The sequence below is a fragment of the Bombina bombina genome, chromosome 1 (assembly GCF_027579735.1).
Source record: "Bombina bombina isolate aBomBom1 chromosome 1, aBomBom1.pri, whole genome shotgun sequence".
In the NCBI taxonomy this organism is placed as follows: Eukaryota; Metazoa; Chordata; class Amphibia; order Anura; family Bombinatoridae; genus Bombina; species Bombina bombina.
This window is the reverse complement of record NC_069499.1, coordinates 1,241,966,359-1,241,985,144: the sequence shown is the minus strand read 5'-3', so window position 1 is coordinate 1,241,985,144 and position 18,786 is coordinate 1,241,966,359. Positions and strand designations below refer to the sequence as shown.

The following is an 18,786-nucleotide window of genomic DNA, read 5'->3' as shown; positions in this document are numbered from 1 at the left end:
TTTAGTTTGTACATCCATCTTGTTTCTTTTTGTAAAAGAATTTTATCAATGTCCCCCCCGCGCATGCTCAGTTTGACTGATTCTATTCCAATGAAGTGAAGTTCGTCAATTTTTGATTCGTGAAATTGAGCAAAATGTCTCGCCACTGGGCTGTCAATATTGAAGTCCTTTATATCGTCTCTATGTTCTGTAATGCGGGAGCGTAATTCTCTAAAAGTTTTACCCACATAAAAGTATTTACACGAGCAATAGAGAAGATATATGACTCCTTTTGTGGAACAATTAATAAAAGAATTGATTTTATATGTGACACCTGTATTCGTGCTAAAAGTCTTAGTTTTCTGCACGAATTGACAGCAGACACAGTGATTACAGGGGGAACTGCCGACTATTTTTTGGGCATTGCGTTCTAACCAGTTAGATGTAGGCACTTTGTTAAATTCACTCTTAACAAGGAGATCTTTCAAATTGTTAGGTCTCCTTGCTGTCATTAGGGGATAGTCCCCCACATGTTGATGTAATGTAGAGTCATTAGTCAGCAAATGCCAGTTATTGTTAAGAATACTTTTAACTTTACTCCAATGGACATTATATTTAGTAATAAATCTGATTTTAGTGTCTTCCACATTCTCACTTTTGGTATTATTTTTGTACAGAAGATCTTTTCTTTGATGCTGAGATGCTTTATAGAGTGCTCTTTTTACACATCTTTTTGAATAGCCTCTCTCAAGGAAACGAGTCGCCATATCTTTGGCCTGTTGTTTAAAGGTTTGATCTCCAGAGCAAATTCTGCGAAGGCGCAGAAATTGCCCATAGGGAATACCCCTCTTAAGATTTTCAGGATGATGACTCGTTCCCAAAAGAAGGCTATTAGTTGCAGTCGGCTTTCGAAACACTTCTGTTTCAATTTTGCCTTCGTTCTTACTAATTTTTAAGTCCAAAAAATTGATGGTAGTAGAATCATAACTACAAGTTAAGAAGATATTTAAATTATTCTTATTCAGGAGGGAAACAAATTTAAGTAGATCCTCCTCACTGCCATCCCATAGCAGGAGGATATCATCCACATATCTGATCCAGAGGGCTACATGCGCCTCAACTATGTCAGAATGCTCACCAAAAACAATTTGATCTTCCCATCCACCAAGGTGTAAACAGGCATATGTTGGGGCGCATGTAGCCCCCATTGCTGTCCCTTGTTTCTGTTTATAATATTTGCCATCAAAAATAAAAATATTGTTTTCCAGAACAAATTTCAAAAGTTTACTTACAAATTTAGAATGTTTACTATAGCCCACTCCTCTTGTATTGAGAAATTTTTCACAAGTTGCAATTCCAATAGAGTGGGGAATTGAAGAATATAAGGATTCAACATCCAACGAGACCAAAATGGTCTTGTCAGAAACATTGATTCCATCGAGTTTTTTAATAACATCTGTTGAATCTTGGACAAAGGTACGTAAGTCATTTACAAACGGCTGTAAAAACCTATCAACATAGTTACTTATTCCTTCAGTGGGGCCCCCCATTCCAGAGATGATGGGGCGTCCAGGTGGATTTTTAATGGATTTATGTAACTTTGGTATCCAGTAGAAAACTGGTGTTTTTGGTTTGTGACTATACAGGAAGCCAAACTCTTGGCTTGTAATCAAATTATTTCTACGTGCTTCATTTAGTAAAAAAAGAAGTTCATTGTGAGATCTATGAAATTCTTCAAATTTGCTTCCTTTTTAGGCTAATTCCTTATACCTTACTTTATCTGCACATCTCCTTTTATTTCCATATGTGTATGGATAGTGGGTTCTCAAAATTAATAAAATAAATCAAAAGTGTAAATATATACTACTATGATGAGCTAAAATGCACTTATTTGCTGTTAGAATAATTTGACACACATAACATTATAATTAAGTATTGTCTTTTAAATATTGCACAATGGTGTATTAAAATAAAACTGTTTTTAGCATATTTTGTATATATGAGTTGTTGCGGATGTGTGTGTGAGTGAGTATTTGAATCATTTAATTGTATACAACCAACTTCTGCTATTGAATACCTCACCTTGGTTACTTGTGAAGCCCTTAATTTAGCTGTATTTTAAAAGTAACAATTGCAAAGACATTGCAACAACGGCTAATTGTGATTGACATAAATTTCATCAAATTGAAAGGACTCTGGAAACCGGTATCCAATAAAAAGGCAGGTAATCAAGGTGTCGTTAGCACCTGGAAGAAGCTCCATGCTGCACTGACTGAAGGAGCGAAACGAGCATTTGGACTCGTCGTGCTTGGCAGCCCTTACAGCAGATCCCCTGCTCATCGTGACTTACCCCTGATGTCTGGACACTCCATGTACAAGGCAGCTAGGAGGAGCGACCGCGTGAACAAATACAGGTAGAATATGTTATACGAATCTGTACACCGAATATCACTGTCTTAAAGGAATACAGCACCTGTGAATAAAGACGCGTGTTTTTATTGCTCCTCCTATGCTATGTCTTTTAAGCACCAACCGACTCAGTAACTCTGGGGGTTCAAGTCTGAAGTAACTGGTTTTTATACACCGGGGACTGTATAACTGCATCCATTTCTTGCATTAACGCTGCACTTATTGGATTACAAATACCTGCAAGGTTTAAATGGACTGTTTTTGGTCTATTTCCCCTGGTGCACCAGATAATAATTTTTTGGCCAGTACTTCATTAATACTGCTTTGTGTGGGATCCCCTGTATGAATGTGAATGTGTGTATTGTGCATTTGTTTAATAAATATTTACATTGTTTTTGACATACAAGCTTTTTGTAGCGCTTTTATTCAATTTTACAGTTGTGCTGGATTTACCTAGACTTTTGGGAATTTCTTATTGTGAAATCCCCACTTCCTTTTCTATGTTGTTCTCATATGTATCTTTCTAGGAAGCACCTGTTCTCTAGTTAATTACTTATTAGTGTGCAACTCTCACCTTTTGTGTTTCTTTTGTTTACAATATCATTATCTGTTGCATTACTGTCCTTACTTTGTTTGGACACTATGGCACAATTATCACATAAATTTAAATGGGGAGACACATTGGCTTTCATACATATAGAACATAGCTTATCTGATGGTACAGACATGTTAAACAGGCTTAAACTTGTCAACAAAGCACAAAAAACGTTTTAAAATAAAACCGTTACTGTCACTTTAAATTTCAAACTGAAAACACTTTATTACTGAATATGTGAAAAAGTATGAAGGAATTGTTCAAAATTCACCAAAATTTCACCACAGTGTCTTAAAGCATTAAAAGTATTGCACACCAAATTTCAGAGCTTTAACCCTTAAATTAACGGAACCGGAGCCGTTTTTACATTTAACCCCTATACAGTCCCAGAATGAGGCTCTGTCTATAACTAGAAAGGCCCCCATCTGAAAAAGGTGTCCAACACAGTGCCTGCCGTTTTTCTAAACGTTCCCCAAGATTATAATACCAATAATTAGTTAGAATCTGCATAATATGCCTAGTAAAGCAATTGTTTTAGCCCAGAAAAATGTCTACCAGTTTTTAAACCCTTTTTGAAGCCCTTTATTCTTTTATGTTTAACTAAGAAAATGGCTTACCCCATGAGGGGAAATGACAGCCTTCCAGCATTACATGGTCTTGTTAGAAATATGGCTAGTCATACCTTAAGCAGAAAAGACTGCTAACTGTTTCCCCCAACTGAAGTTACTTCATCTCAACAGTCCTATGTGGAAACAGCAATCGATTTTAGTTACTGTCTGCTAAAAATCATCTTCCTCTTACAAACAGAAATCTTCATCCTTTTCTGTTTCAGAGTAAATAGTACATACCAGCACTATTTTAAAATAACAAACACTTGATAGAAGAATAAAACTACAAAAAACTCTTAACCATCTCCGTGGAGATGTTGCCTGTGCAACGGCAAAGAGAATGACTGGGGTGGGCGGAGCCTAGGAGGGATCATGTGACCAGCTTTGCTGGGACTCTTTGCCATTTCCTGTTGGGGAAGAGAATATCCCACAAGTAAGGATGACGCCGTGGACCGGACACACCGTTGGAGAAAGTAATTTATCAGGTAAGCATAAATTCTGTTTTTTTTGGGGGGGGGGATTATTGCTTTAATTTTATATCTCTGTATTTCTCTGCTGAACAAGCATTATGCTTGTATTCATATTTGTACAACTGTATATATCCTTGTCAGCTGTTGGAGATTGCCCAAATCAACCAACGAATGTTAAAGGGATAGAAAGGCCACAATTTGAATGGGCATAGGTGCATTTACATTGTTAACAAAATCATTTTTTCATTATGCTTCCAGAGGTAAAAGTGCTTCTAGTAAAAGTTATTACTGTTTTTCAGTTGAATACGCACGTATGCTGTGAAGGCCTGTGCACCAGTATTCAAACACCATGCCTGCTAAGAGAGTCAGAGGTGGCTTGTATGACACAAATTAAAGGGACATAAAAACCAAACATTTTCTTTCATGATTCAGGTAGAACATACAATTTTAAACAGCTTTCCAATTTAATTCTACTATCAAATTTTCTTAGTTTTCTTGTTATCCTTTGTTGAAAAGCAGGGATGTAAGTTCAGGAGTGTGCACTCTATGACAGCAGTTTTGCAACAACGTTATACATTAGGAAAAGCATTAGATGGCAGCACTATTTCCTGCCATGTAGTGCTCCAGATATGTACACGTTAGCTATCTAGATATCTCTTCAACAAAGAATAAAAGTCAATTTGAAACTTTTTTTAAAAATTGTATTCTCTGTCTGAATCATGAAAGAAAAAGTTTGAGTTTCATGTTCCTTTAAAGGGACACGGAACCCAATTTTTTTTCTTTCATTATTCAGATAGAGCATGACATTTTAAGCAACTTTCTAATTTACTCCTATTATCAAATGTTCTTTATTCTCTTGGTATCTTTATTTGAAATGCAAGAATGTAAGTTTAGATGCCAGCCCATTTTTGGTGAACAACCTGGGTTGTCCCTGCTGATTGGTGGATAAATTCATCCACCAATAAAAACGTTCTGAACCAAGAAAAAAGCGTAGATGCCTTATTTTTCAAATAAAGATAGCAAGAAAACAAAGAAAAATTTATAATAGGACTAAATTAGAAAGTTGCTTAAAATTGCATGCTCTATCTGAATCACGAAAGAAAACTTTTGGGTTCAGTTTCCCTTTAAAAAGGGATACTAAACCCAATTTTTTTCTTTCATGATTCAGATAGAGCATGAGATTTTAAGCACCTTACTAATTTACTACTATTATCAATTTTTCTTTGTTCTCATGCTATCTTAATTTGAAAAAGCAGTACTGTAAGCTTTAGAGCCAGACTATTTTTTTTCAGCACATGGGTAGCATTTGCTGAATTGTGGGTAAATGTAGCAAACCAATCAGCAGCTCTACCAAGGTGCTGAACTAAAAAATCGGCCGGCTCCTAACCTTTTACTATTGCTTTTTCAAATCAAGATAACATGAGAACAAAGAAAAATTGATAATAGGAGTAAATTAGAAAGTTGCTTAAAATTGCATGCTCTATCTAAATCATGAAAGAAAAAATGTGGGGTTAGTATCCCTTTAATATTAAAATAAAAGTAGACATCTTTTACATGCAACTGCATCAATATGTAAAATAGCTTTTTCTTCATATTCTTGATTAGATGTTTCCTCCTTTTGTGTATAACTACTGTGATTGTATGCAATCATTTAAATAAGTGGCAGTGTTCATATAACAGTAATTTTAACAAAAAGTACAATATCATTCTAACATGGAAATCACTATTTATCCAGAACTTGCACAAGCTAAGGCTTGGTCAAGTACTCTTATTTTCAGCGTTTGTACTGAAATTAAGCACTTGCTTTTAAATTGAAGCACTGCAACAATTCACAGCAGCAATTAGCCTTGTTATGCACATCCTAGCAGGGTACTCTATGCACACCTCACCAGCTCCCTCTGAAAATCTTCCTCCTCAAGCTTCAAGTGCCTACTTCTATGGCAGGTAAAAATGATTTGAATTATTTCCTTAAAAGGACACAATCACTTGTTAATTTTTTCTTAAAATGTACTTGTTTCACGGTCCCTTTAATGGCTAGAAGGCAAATTATGTAACCTGCCAATCAAATAGCTGGTTTCGGTATTTTGCAACATTTTTAAAATCCTGGGGCCCGATCCGATATGCAGCGTCGCCGAATTTTGCGCGGGTTTGGTATCCTATATACGGCGTAACCTAGAAGTTACGCTCGTATATTTCTGCCTTCGCCCCTAGTAGTTTTTTGGGCCATAGGCAGGTATACCAGACCCGCGCAGTTTGGTATCCAATATACAGCGTAAGGACTTAAGTGGCGAAAATGGAGAAATCTTACTCCATTTTCACCTCGCCACAAAATGCAGCCGTAGTAAGCCTTACGCTGTCTATTGGAGCCCCGTAACTCCCTAAACTACCTGCTAAATAAAACCTGATGCCTAACGCATGCGCAATGTCTATCTACCTGTCAACCGCGATCCCCCGCCGCAATCCCTAATAAAGTATTTAACCCCTAAACCGCCACTCCTGGACCCCGCCGCCACCTACATTAAATGTATAACCCCCTAATCAGATCTCCCTACACCGTCACCAGCTACATTACATACCCCCTAATGTGAGCCCCTTACACCGCCGCCATCTACCTTACCTACCCCCTAAAGTGAGCCGCTTCCCCGCTGCCATCTACCTTACCTACCCCCTAAAGTGAGCCCCTACCCCGCCGCCATCTACCTTACCTACCTCTAAAGTGAGCCCCTACCCCGCCGCCATCTACCTTACCTACCCCCTAAAGTGAGCCCCTACCCCGCCGCCATCTACCTTACCTACCCCCTAAAGTGAGCTCCTACCCTGCCGCCATCTATTTTAAAAATATTAACCCCTAATTTAATCCCCCTACACCGCCGCCACCTATATTAAACACATTAACCTCTAATCTAATCCCCCTACACCGCCGCCAGCTATATTAACTATATTAACCCTAATTATATTAGGGTTAATATAGTTAATATAGTTATTATATTTTATATATATATATTAACTATATTAACCCTAATTATATTAGGGTTAATATAGTTAATATTGTTATTATATTATATATATATATATTAAGTATAATAACCCTATCTAACTCTAACATCCCTAACTAAATTCTTATTAAAATAAATCTAATTAATATTAATATTATTAATTAAAATATTCCTATTTAAATCTAAATACTTACCTATAATATAAACCCTAAGATAGCTACAATGTAATTAATAATTACATTGTAGCTATTTTAGGGTTTATATTTATTTTACAGGTAACTTGGTATTTATTTTAACTAGGTACAATAGCTATTAAATAGTTAATAATTATTTAATAGCTTGGATCTTGGATGACGTCATTTAAAGGTACCTCATTCCTCGTTCAGTCGTCGTGCCGGATGGATGCTCCGCGGCGGAGGAGCTAAGAAAGAAGATTGAAGATGCCGCTTTGCTTGAAGACATCGCCGGATGGAAGAAGACTTCTCTGCCGCTTGCTTGAAGACATCGCCCGGATGGAAGAAGACTTCTCTGCCGCTTGATTGAAGACATCGCCCGGATGGAAGAAGACTTCTCTGCCGCTTGATTGAAGACATCGCCCGGATCGGATGAAGAGTTCTGCCCGGCTGGGTGAATACAAGGTAGGGAGATCTTCAGGGGGTAGTGTTAGGTTTTTTTTAAGGGGGGTTTGGGTGGGTTTAGAATAGGGGTATGTGGGTGGTGGGTTGTAATGTTGGGGGGTGGTATTGTGTTTTTTTTTACAGGCAAAAGAGCTGTTTTCTTTGGGGCATGCCCCGCAAAAGGCTCACATTAGGGGGTTATAGATTTAATATAGCTGGCGGCGGGGTCCGGGAGCGGCGGTTTAGGGGTTAATAACTTTATTAGGTGGCGGCGGGGTCCGGGAGCGGCGGTTTAGGGGTTAATACATTTTTTATTGTTAGGATAGTGAGGGGGGATAGCGGATAGAGGGTTAGACGTGTCGGGCTATGTTTGGGAGGCGTGTTAGACAGTACGGGTGATTTTATAACTTAGGTTTTGTAGGCGCCGGCAGTTTCTAAAGTGCCGTAAGTCACTGGCGACTCCAGAAATTTGTACTTACGCAGATTTCTGGACATCACTGGTTTGTCAGACTTACGGCACTTTAGCATCTGACGGCGCCATATATGGGATAGCTCAAGTTGCGAGCTGAAACTACGGGCGGCGGGGGTTCCCTCGCTTGCGCCGCAAACTACGATCTATATCGGATCGCGACCCAGGATTTTAGTTTTTGGCCCCACTAGGGAGTGTAGTACAAAGAATAATTTTTACACAAAAGTAAAAGGTGTTAAATTTCCTTCAATGTCCTTATATGTTATATGTTATACGTTATACTGGTATTTTCATTATATTTTGTTTGTAAATGGTATCATATTTCCTGTGAAGTCAGGGCCAGGGTTTAAAAATTAGTTTTGCAAGTGCAACCCAGGAGTGTGGTTTTGGGCAGTTTGAGGGCAGCGGACAAACGGAAGAAAGCTCAATAAACAACTGAGAAATGCACAGGAGGACAATGTGTCCCATTTAAATAATGTCCCACAAAACACAGGACAATTAGATTCTTTGTTGTAGACATAAAACACCATTGGTCATACGTGATCTTTACACTTGTTTGTATACATGGCCTTTTTTCATTTAATCTATTTTATACATACATATAACTTTTATTGGAGTAGTGCACTTCAATGTTTTCCCCAGTATTGTCATTTAAAAACATATTTATATCTGAAATGGTATAAAGTCCACTTTATTTGAAACACATTCAGTTGATAATAGGGGCTGCTCAGCTGGGTCACTGAATTCAAAAAGAACATTAAAAAATGATATATATTTTATTGGTTCAATTTAGATGTTAACCAGTGATTTGTTTTTTGACAACAAAAGTATTTACTACTAGGATCTCACTGTAAATAATCTACTGTTTACTGGCTAAGAATAAGGGCTATAGCACAGTGTAAAGTGTAATGATTTATTGTGTTAGCAGCAATGTAAAAATGAAGATTATTTTACATAAATAAAATAATTTGTGAGATAAATGTGATCTGTAGATTTGGTAACCAATATTATTAATAAAGTATGGCAGGAATTGGTACAAATATTGTTGTGGGATTTAAAATATGTTAAAGAAAGTTTTATTATTTATTGTGGTATCAAAGGAAATATTATGCTGTAATTAATAACTGTTTACGTGGTGCTACCATACACATGAAAGAACTGCAGAAAGAGATATTATTTGTTGCATAAAAATCGCCCATATTAGAGTCCTGTTGTCTCTCTCTAGTGCCACACAAGATCTTCTGGCCCCACAGCCACTGTGTCAGCAATATGCTTATGTCATACCTTAGATGAAACCTCAGGCCCTGCAGCCCCTCTGTCAGCAATATGCTTATATCATACCTTAGATAAAACCTCAGGCCCTGCAGCCCCTCTGTCAGCAATATGCTTGTGTCAAACCTTAGATGAAACCTCAGGCCCTGCAGCCCCTCTGTCAGCAATATGCTTATATCATACCTTAGATAAAACCTCAGGCCCTGCAGCCCCTCTGTCAGCAATATGCTTATGTCATACCTTAGATAAAACCTCAGGCCCTGCAGCCCCTCTGTCAGCAATATGCTTATATCATACCTTAGATAAAACCTCAGGCCCTGCAGCCCCTCTGTCAGCAATATGCTTATGTCATACCTTAGATAAAACCTCAGGCCCTGCAGCCCCTCTGTCAGCAATATGCTTATGTCATACCTTAGATAAAACCTCAGGCCCTGCTGCCCCTCTGTCAGCAATAAGCTTATGTCATACCTTAGATAAAACCTCAGGCCCTGTCTGCAGCCCGTCTGTCAGCAATATGCTTATTTCATACCTTAGATAAAACCTCAGGCCCTGCAGCCCCTCTGTCAGCAATATGCTTTTGTCATACCTTAGATAAAACCTCAGGCCCTGCAGCCCCTCTGTCAGCAATATGCTTATGTCATACCTTAGATAAAACCTCAGGCCCTGCAGCCCCTCTGTCAGCAATATGCCTATGTCATACCTTAGATAAATCCTCAGGCCCTGCAGCCCCTCTGTCAGCAATATGCTTATGTCATACCTTAGATAAATCCTCAGGCCCTGCAGCACCTCTGTCAGCAATATGCTAATGTCATACCTTAGATAAAACCTCAGACCCTGCAGCCCCTCTGTCAGCAATATGCTTTTGTCATACCTTAGATAAAACCTCAGGCCCTGCAGCCCCTCTGTCAGCAATATGCTTATATCATACCTTAGATAAAACCTCAGGCCCTGCAGCCCCTCTGTCAGCAATATGCTTATATCATACCTTAGATAAAACCTCAGGCCCTGCAGCCCCTCTGTCAACCATATGATCACATCATAACTTAGATCAGATTCTAGGCCCTTCTTGTCAGGTACATTGTAATCAGACAACCTGGCCCTGCAGTCCTGATATGAGCAACATGCCTACATCAGACTGCTGGCCTTGCAGCCACTTAATAGTGTTGTCAATTGCTCTCTCTGGTAGCCTGTATATTCAAAGGGAGGAAGAGAACTGCTAGGCATAGGCACCACCCTGCAAGGATCTGCTTGCCTTGTACAGTGGGCATGCTGTTTTAAACGTTGGTGGTCCGTCAATATATCAACTGAGCCCACCAGGCATTTGTCTGGTTTGCCTAATGACCAGTTCTGGGATTAGGGTAAATAGCACCAAGTTGTACCTCAGATGTACAAGATTGCTATTGAGGCATTATAGATGTTGTTAATTAACCAATAAAAATCCAGTCTTTTTGTTTAAGTTTTTTTTTCAGTTTGGTTTAGGAATGACAGGTTATAAAATACTTGTTACATGAAAACAAACTTTGATTCCAGCCTCTTTCTTTTTTTTTTTTTTTTTTTTTAATTAGACTTTTATTGTCACTTCTGGGTCATCAGCTTGTAAATTACAACATTGTTAGCCTGCTATAGACCCTTAAAGTGGTTGTAAAGTTTAATCAATTAAAACCCAGTATCTAAAAATACTCTTAAAAACAGGGGCACTTTAATTCAGCTGGATGCCAATGGGGGCACACAACAATTGGAGGAAGCCAGATTAGTCATTGATCTGCAAAATACAGAAGAAGACGCGTGCAGAGGATCGATAGTCTGTTTACCGTAACAAAAAGGTAAATATTTTTTTTAAAAAAGCATCAGCCAGATAACGAGTTTTGCGTTAGGAGCTATGCGGTGCTAACGAGCAGTTTTTTTCACCGCTCACTTACGTACATTGCTGGTATTACCAGTTTTTACAAACCCGGCGTTAAAAGGCAAGAAGTGAGCGTTGAGCAAAATTGAGCTCCATACCGCACTCCAATACCAACAGGGAGAGCCGGCTGAGAAAAAGTCTAACACCTGCAAAAAAGCAGCGTAGAACTCAGTAACGCAGCCCCATTGATTCCTATGGGGAAATAAAAGTTTACACCTAGCACCCTAACATGAACCCCGAGTCTAAACACCCCTAATCTTACACTTATTAACCCCTAATCTGCCGCCCCAGACATCGTCGCAACCTACATTATACTTATTAACCCCTAATCTGCTGCCCCCAACATCCCCAACACCTACATTATATTTATTAACCCCTAATCTCCCTCCCCCAATGTCGCAGCAACCTACCTACATTTATTAACCCCTAATCTGCCGTCCCCAACGTCGCCGCCACTATAATAAACATATTAACCCCTAAACTGCCGCACTCCCGCCTCGCAAACATTAGTTAAATATTATTAACCCCTAATCTGCTGTCCCTAACATCGCCGCCACCTACCTACATTTATTAACCCCTGATCTGCCACCCCCAACGTCGCCGCCACTATACTAAATGTATTAACCCCTAAACCTAAGTCTAACCCTAACACCCCCTAACTTAAATATAATTACAATAAATCTAAATAAATATTAATATTATTACCTAAATAATTCCTATTTAAAACTAAATACTTACCTGTAAAATAAACCCTAGCTACAATATAACTAATAGTTACATTGTAGCTATCTTAGGGTTTATTTTTATTTTACAGGCAAGTTTGTATTTATTTTAACTAGGTAGAATAGTTACTAAATAGTTATTAACTATTTAATAACTACCTAGCTAAAATAAATACAAAAAGTACATGTAAAATAAAACCTAATCTAAACTACAATTAAATAAATGACCTAGATTAAATACAATTAAATAAATTAAATACAATTAGCTAAAGTACAAAAAGTACAAAAAACAAACAAACACTAATTACAGAAAATAATAAACAAATTACAAGATATTTAAACTAATTACACCTAATATAATAGACCTATAAAAAATAAAATAAAACCCCTAGCCTAAACTAAACTATCAATAGCCCTTAAAAGGGCCTTTTGCGGGGCATTGCCCCAAAGTAATTAGCTCTTTTACCTGTAAAAAAAATACAAACAACCCCCCCAACAGTAAAACCCACCACCCACACAACCAACCCCCAAATAAAATACTAACTAAAAGAAAAATAAGCTCCCCATTGCCTGAAAAGGGCATTTGGATGGGCATTGCACTTAAAAGGGCATTTAGCTTTAACCTAAAAAATAAACCCACCCAATACACCCTTATAAAAACCTAACACTAACCCCCTGAAGATCGACTTACTGTTCTGAAGACCGGACATCCATCCTCAAGGAAGAGGCAGAAGTCTTCATCCAACCAGGCCGAAGTCCTCAACGAAGCCAGGAGAAGTCTTCATCCAAGCCGGGCGAAGTGACGGGCAGAAGTCTTCATCCAGACGGCATCTTCTATCTTCATCCATCCGATGTGGAGCATGTCCATCTTCAAGCCATCCGATGCGGAGCATCCTCTTCATCCAGAGTCTTCTTACTGAATGACGGGTTCTTTAAATGACGTCATCCAAGATGGCGTCCCTTAGATTCCGATTGGCTGATAGCATTCTATCAGCCAATCGGAATTAAGGTAGATAAAATCCTATTGGCTGATGCAATCAGCCAATAGGATTGAAGTTCAATCCAATTGGCTGATCCAATCAGCCAATAGGATTGAGCTTGCATTCTATTGGCTGTTCCAATCATGAGTGAGGTAGAGGGTGTACCGCTCACTTTTTGGCCTCCCAGGACAGACTCGTAATACCAGCGCTATGGAAGTGCTATGGAAGTCCCAAAGATAAAAGGGTTTACAACATTTATGTAAGTCGTTTTGCGGTAAGGCCAAAGAAGTGTGCGGTGGCCCTAAACCGGAAAGACTCGTAATAGCAGTGGTAGTGAAAAGGCAGCATTAGGACCTGTTAACACTGCTTTTTCAGCTTAACACAAGACTCGTAATCTAGCCGCATGTTTGTAAAGTTTAATGAATTAAAGTGCCCCTGTTTTAAGAGTATTTTAGATACTGGGCTTTAATTTATTAAACTTTACAATCACTTTAATTCGGAACAAGATACTTTGAGTGCTGTTTTCCAATATTTATTGAAAAAGTTTATAAAATACTGATACCTGTGTTAATGTTATCTAGTTTACAAGGTCATTTGCACTTGTCTTATATGAAGAGTTTTGTAGAAGGAGGCAGTTCACTGGGGTATATTAATCCTAAACTGAAAAACAGCAAGCACCCACAATCTCTTTTTTAGGGCATGGAACCTTGGACCTGCCTCATCTAAAAGTCAGCAGCAGAAGAAGAGAAGAATAGGGTTCCAGCCTTGTATTTTTTTAAAAAGACCTTTATCGTTTACTTCAGGGTCCTAAGGTTTGCCAACACCATGACTAAGGGCCTCTAGAAAGTCTGAAAAGTTGTTGGCAAACCTTAGAATCCTGATGTAAATAATATAGGTCCTTTTTAAGAATACAAGGCTGGAACCCTATTCTTCTCTTATTGTACATATTACTCAGTGGCGGCTGCTTCACTGGACATGTGTTACAATAATCTCCTCATTTTATTATTTAGTATAATAAAAAAATTTCATTACATTCAAAGGCAACACTGCCATATTTATAGCCTGCTCCTGGTATCAAAATACTGAGCAATTTAACATAATTAAACAAGAAGATGAAAAATCATGGATACATCTGAGTAACCAGTACGTAGGTGTCTGAGATGTAAATCTGTTATTGACTGAATCATTGCTGTCATTTAATACTATATATTTAGAGTGTCCAATGTAAAATTTGTGCTTGAACGTTTTTCATTTTAAATATTTTCTGTTGCTGTTTTAGAGATATGTAGTATTTATGTTTTATGACAGGAGTGGCACAAGTTATTCCTGCATGACTGATTTGCATGGCAAATTCACAACAAGCGCAGCTTTGTTTTATTTAATAAAGGTCTATGGTTTAGCCACAATGTCGCAATAGCCACCAGGCACATACCGCACACATAATTTCGTATTCAAATACGCAAGGTGTGTACAATAGCCTGCTGCATGTTGTCATGTAGCAAGTTTTAGATGATATATGAAAAACCCTAAAAATATACCAGTTTCTATAGTAAGATTAAAATATTTATGTTTCTTTTTGTTATATTTTGAACAAGTCTTTAATTTGCAATAATATATATTTAAATGTTTGCAATGACTAAAGTATACTTTTTTTACAGCCTCTGTACATCTCACTTCTCTTTTAATGATGGATGTGGTTGTCACACATTCTTGTCACCATTAACATATTTTATTCCTGACAGCTGGGTGTTTTTTTTTTGTTTTGTCTTTTCGCTAAATACAGTACAAAGTATGCACAATAAAAAGGCTCGCAGCAAATGACTGAAAAAGGAAGACAGGATAGAGTTTGTCAATAATGCAGCAAAATATAAATATATTAATATACATACTAAAATAATGACTCATTTTGCCAAAATGGAAAGAACTATCATTGGTAATTTACCAGGCACATAGCCTGTGCCCTTATTCATCTTCCAATGCAGTCAGATTTTCAGGTGCATTAGCACATTTTTTGTAGACTTTTACACTGGAAAAACTAATATATAGGTTTTAAGAACTAATATACAGGTAAAACATAGAACATCCATTATCTATTCTTTAGCACAGCTCCACACAATAATGTAGCATGTATGTAAACTAATAGATATATTCTCTCTGCTCAAGTTGTCAACACTGAAGAGACTACATTTAAAAACACACACACACACAAATTAAAATCTCGACTATGAGCTGAAGGTTGGAAAAATATCTCGGAAGGATGCAAGTTGTTGTTACTGTTTCTTCCATAGTTGATAGTATCAAGCTAAAGGAGCGTTTTATTGTAAAGTTTGGCTTTTTAATAAAGTTTGGAATACACATTTTTTTTTTTTTTCATAAAAACATTTTGCAAGTCCTGGTTCTAATCTCAAAGCAATGAATATCCAAAAACAAAATGGCCTTAACACAATCATGTGGCCAATTAATTTAGCCATCAACACATTACAGAACACTAGAGCTAAAGATAACAGCCAGAAATGAAATAGACTCTTACCCTGGCTGTTTTTAAAACAAACTACAGCATTGCTAAATCACATTAAAGTGAAAGTAAACTTTTCCTTACCCAAAGACAATTAAAGGGACAGTCTACCATAGAATTGTTATTGTTTTAAAAGCTAGATAATCCCTTTATTAACCATTCCCCAGTTTTGCATAACCAACTCAGTTATATTAATGTACTTTTTACCTCTGTGATTACCTGGTATCTTGGAACCTTCTTTCAGCCCCCTGATCACATGACTGTGACTGTTTATTATCTATTGTCTTAAATTTAGCATTGTCCTGTGCCTGAACACAGTGTTATCTATATGGCCCACGTGTACTTTCTGTCTCTTTGTGTTGAAAAGAGATTTAAAAAGCATGTGATAAGAGGCAGCCCTCAAAGGCTTAGAAATTAGCATATGAGCCTACCTATGTTTAGTTTAAACTAAGAATACCAAGAGAAAAAAGCAAATTTGATGATAAAAGTAAATTGGAAAGTTGATTAAAATTAAAAGTCCTTTCTGAATAATGAAAGTTTAATTTATACTAGACTGTCCCTTTAAGTATAGTACAACAGGCATCCATTACAGTCGCTAACTTTATATTTTTCATACTTGTCCAGAAAAAAAGAAATTTTGCATTGAAAATTGCTAACCGTTTCCTCGCTTCCTCCACCCCCCGGCTCTCTTCCTGGTTTCTAACTGTTAGACGTAATAGCGTCATTAGCCATGCTCCACCTCTTTAACCTATTTTTTGGCGCATGCACATTGATATGTACTACTCTACGATATTGTTGCTAATGCGCATGCACCAATTGTGAACACACATCTGATAATGGAGTAAAATTGTAGGTTTGTCGCATGCGCATAGGAACATGTGGGCGTGAAACCAACACTTTGAGACGCCCATTGAGGGACCAATTAGATCTTTAAAATGATCATTCGTCATGAATAACCCAAAAAAAAATAGAATGCAGGCGGAGAGTCGGCTAACCAGAAGGACGGCTTTGCATGAGTGAAAATAAGTATAGAATAGAATTAAAATTTACAAAAAATCATGAATGAAAGCGCTATTGATTTAATATGATTTATGTAAACATAGATTGCGGGTTTCTCAACTTTACTTTCACTTTAAGTAACCTGTTCCTGGCTTCTTCCCAAATAAACTGAAAGAAACATTAAACCCCCATGCATGTAATGTAAAAGATCATTTTAGAGATTGCACAAGTATTACTTGGAAGGAAAAGATTATCATATGAAACAAATACATCTACATATTATTCTCCAGCACATGTATATCAAATGGCGCCTATCATCTCAATTTTCTGAATTGCTGCTTTATTTTTTTCACAACAAGTTGAGGGAAAGCAGTGGTTCTACAGGGTGCGTATTGCACCTCCATTCATCACCGTAGACCCCTTAGTCTTCAAAGGTGGCATCTGCCCCTAATTGTACTAAGAGGGAGTAATAAAGCTGAGATTGCAAATTGCTGGGCACATTTGACCCCCATATTTGGCATTGCACAAGGGGACACTCATAGAATTACGTCCCGCAACCTTGTCTATTGCACAAGAGCAGTGCTTGACAACCACCCCGACTAATCTGACCAGGTGATTTTTAATCTATCGTCTCTGAGGTGGAAGATTGGGTTTAGGATGAAGCAGATTTATAAATATCACCTTTTCATATATCTGCCTCTTTAACTCATTTATTTTTGAGGGGCAAAAATGTCAGAATATCTGAAAGTTCACATTTGTCTGTCTGTTTTTTAAACACATTCTAGAAAATTCAATAGTTTGATCTGCTTATATGTTAATAACAAGAATATAAGAGTCACAAAACCGCTAAAAAGATAGTCTCAGAATTTCTTCTTGTTCCATAATAATGAAATATGAATGTGTATAATTTGAGTGGAGAGGGAGAAAGGAGATTAATTCAATATCTGCATTCTAAATATCTTGGTAATTTCATTATGTATTATTAAAAGCAACACTAAACACTGAGATAGTCATATAAAATGATAAATCATTTATATAAAAAAAAAAATTGTGTCCCCTTTTACATTGTGAAATTGTTTGAGCATTTCAGTTCCTGTTAGAAATGGAAGTGCAGAACAATGTTATATTTCACACATCTATAGGCTGCATACTCTAGTGACCATTTTATACCTGTACCTAATTGGCCACAGCAGAGAAGGTAACCTAAGTTACAACATGGCAGCACCCATTGGTTTATAGACGCTAAAACTTTACACTTGTGTCTATATTTAAACAGCTAATGAAACTTTAAAAAAATACATTTACATGTTATTTTACAAATATTTTTTTCTTTGAATGCATCATTCTATCTAGCATTTGTTTAGTGTTTAATGTCCCTTTAATAAGGGCACCTTTGACCCCCTACTCATAAGTTGCTTTGTGAATTCACTATTTCAGAAAAGATGAACTTCCTCATACTTTACATTAGTCTGTCATTAGCTCCAGGGAAAATAATTGACCTGCTTCTCTTAAATATGCTTCCAGTCTTTTATGTTTTATTCCTTTAACCTTACATATAAAATCAGAGTTTTAGTATGTATACCATTACTATGCAAGCATTTACATTCACAATAATTCTAATTCAGATATATCAGTTACCTCTAGAATTAAGAAATGTACCTGCTGAAATGTAATTTGATTCCTAATATATCAAATCAACATATATCAGTTTTTGTGTTATTTTGACACATTAGAAAGCTCATGTACACAAACAACATTGTGCAAATAAAGTAACAGATTAGCAAAACACTTACTTTGTCTCTATATAAGTGAGTTGTCCGTCAGTTCTCATGTCTGTAAAAAGGAAACTTCACAAGTGTATCTATGTCCATAAATCTATTTCCTTTTATAACACTGCATCTCAGCTCAGCACAGAACATACACAAAATATAAATAAAGGGGGAAAAAAAGTTTGTTAGCTGTTAATATACAGAAGCTTTCTAAGGAGGAGTTAATTCAAATAAAAGGAAGTGTCAACAATGTTGTCATCTCTCCGGTCTTTCTGCATAGAACAGAGTGCTTCCTGGTTTTTTTTTATCTTTTTGCACATGTATGTAGATGATGAAACTCATGAATATGAAATGAGTGCTTAAAGGTGTAGGCATTCTAAATTGTTTGTAGGAAAAAAATATATATTTCTGTTAAAAATAATTATTTATTCCAACTATTATTATAAAGTATAAAGGGGCATTTAATAGTCATAGTTCATTTTG

General features: G+C 37.0%; 1 protein-coding gene across 2 annotated transcripts in view; it reads right to left on the bottom strand.

The window, feature by feature from the left end:
• The window catches only part of PLCG2 (phospholipase C gamma 2), a 438,832-nt gene extending 420,253 nt beyond the window's left edge, over nucleotides 1–18,579 (bottom strand). For both annotated transcript variants that reach the window (XM_053700715.1, XM_053700707.1), the window contains exon 1: nucleotides 18,328–18,579. The gene's annotated coding sequence lies outside the window, so the exon portion shown is untranslated. The remainder of the gene's footprint in view (nucleotides 1–18,327) is intronic.
• Between the last annotated feature and the right edge of the window lie 207 nt (nucleotides 18,580–18,786).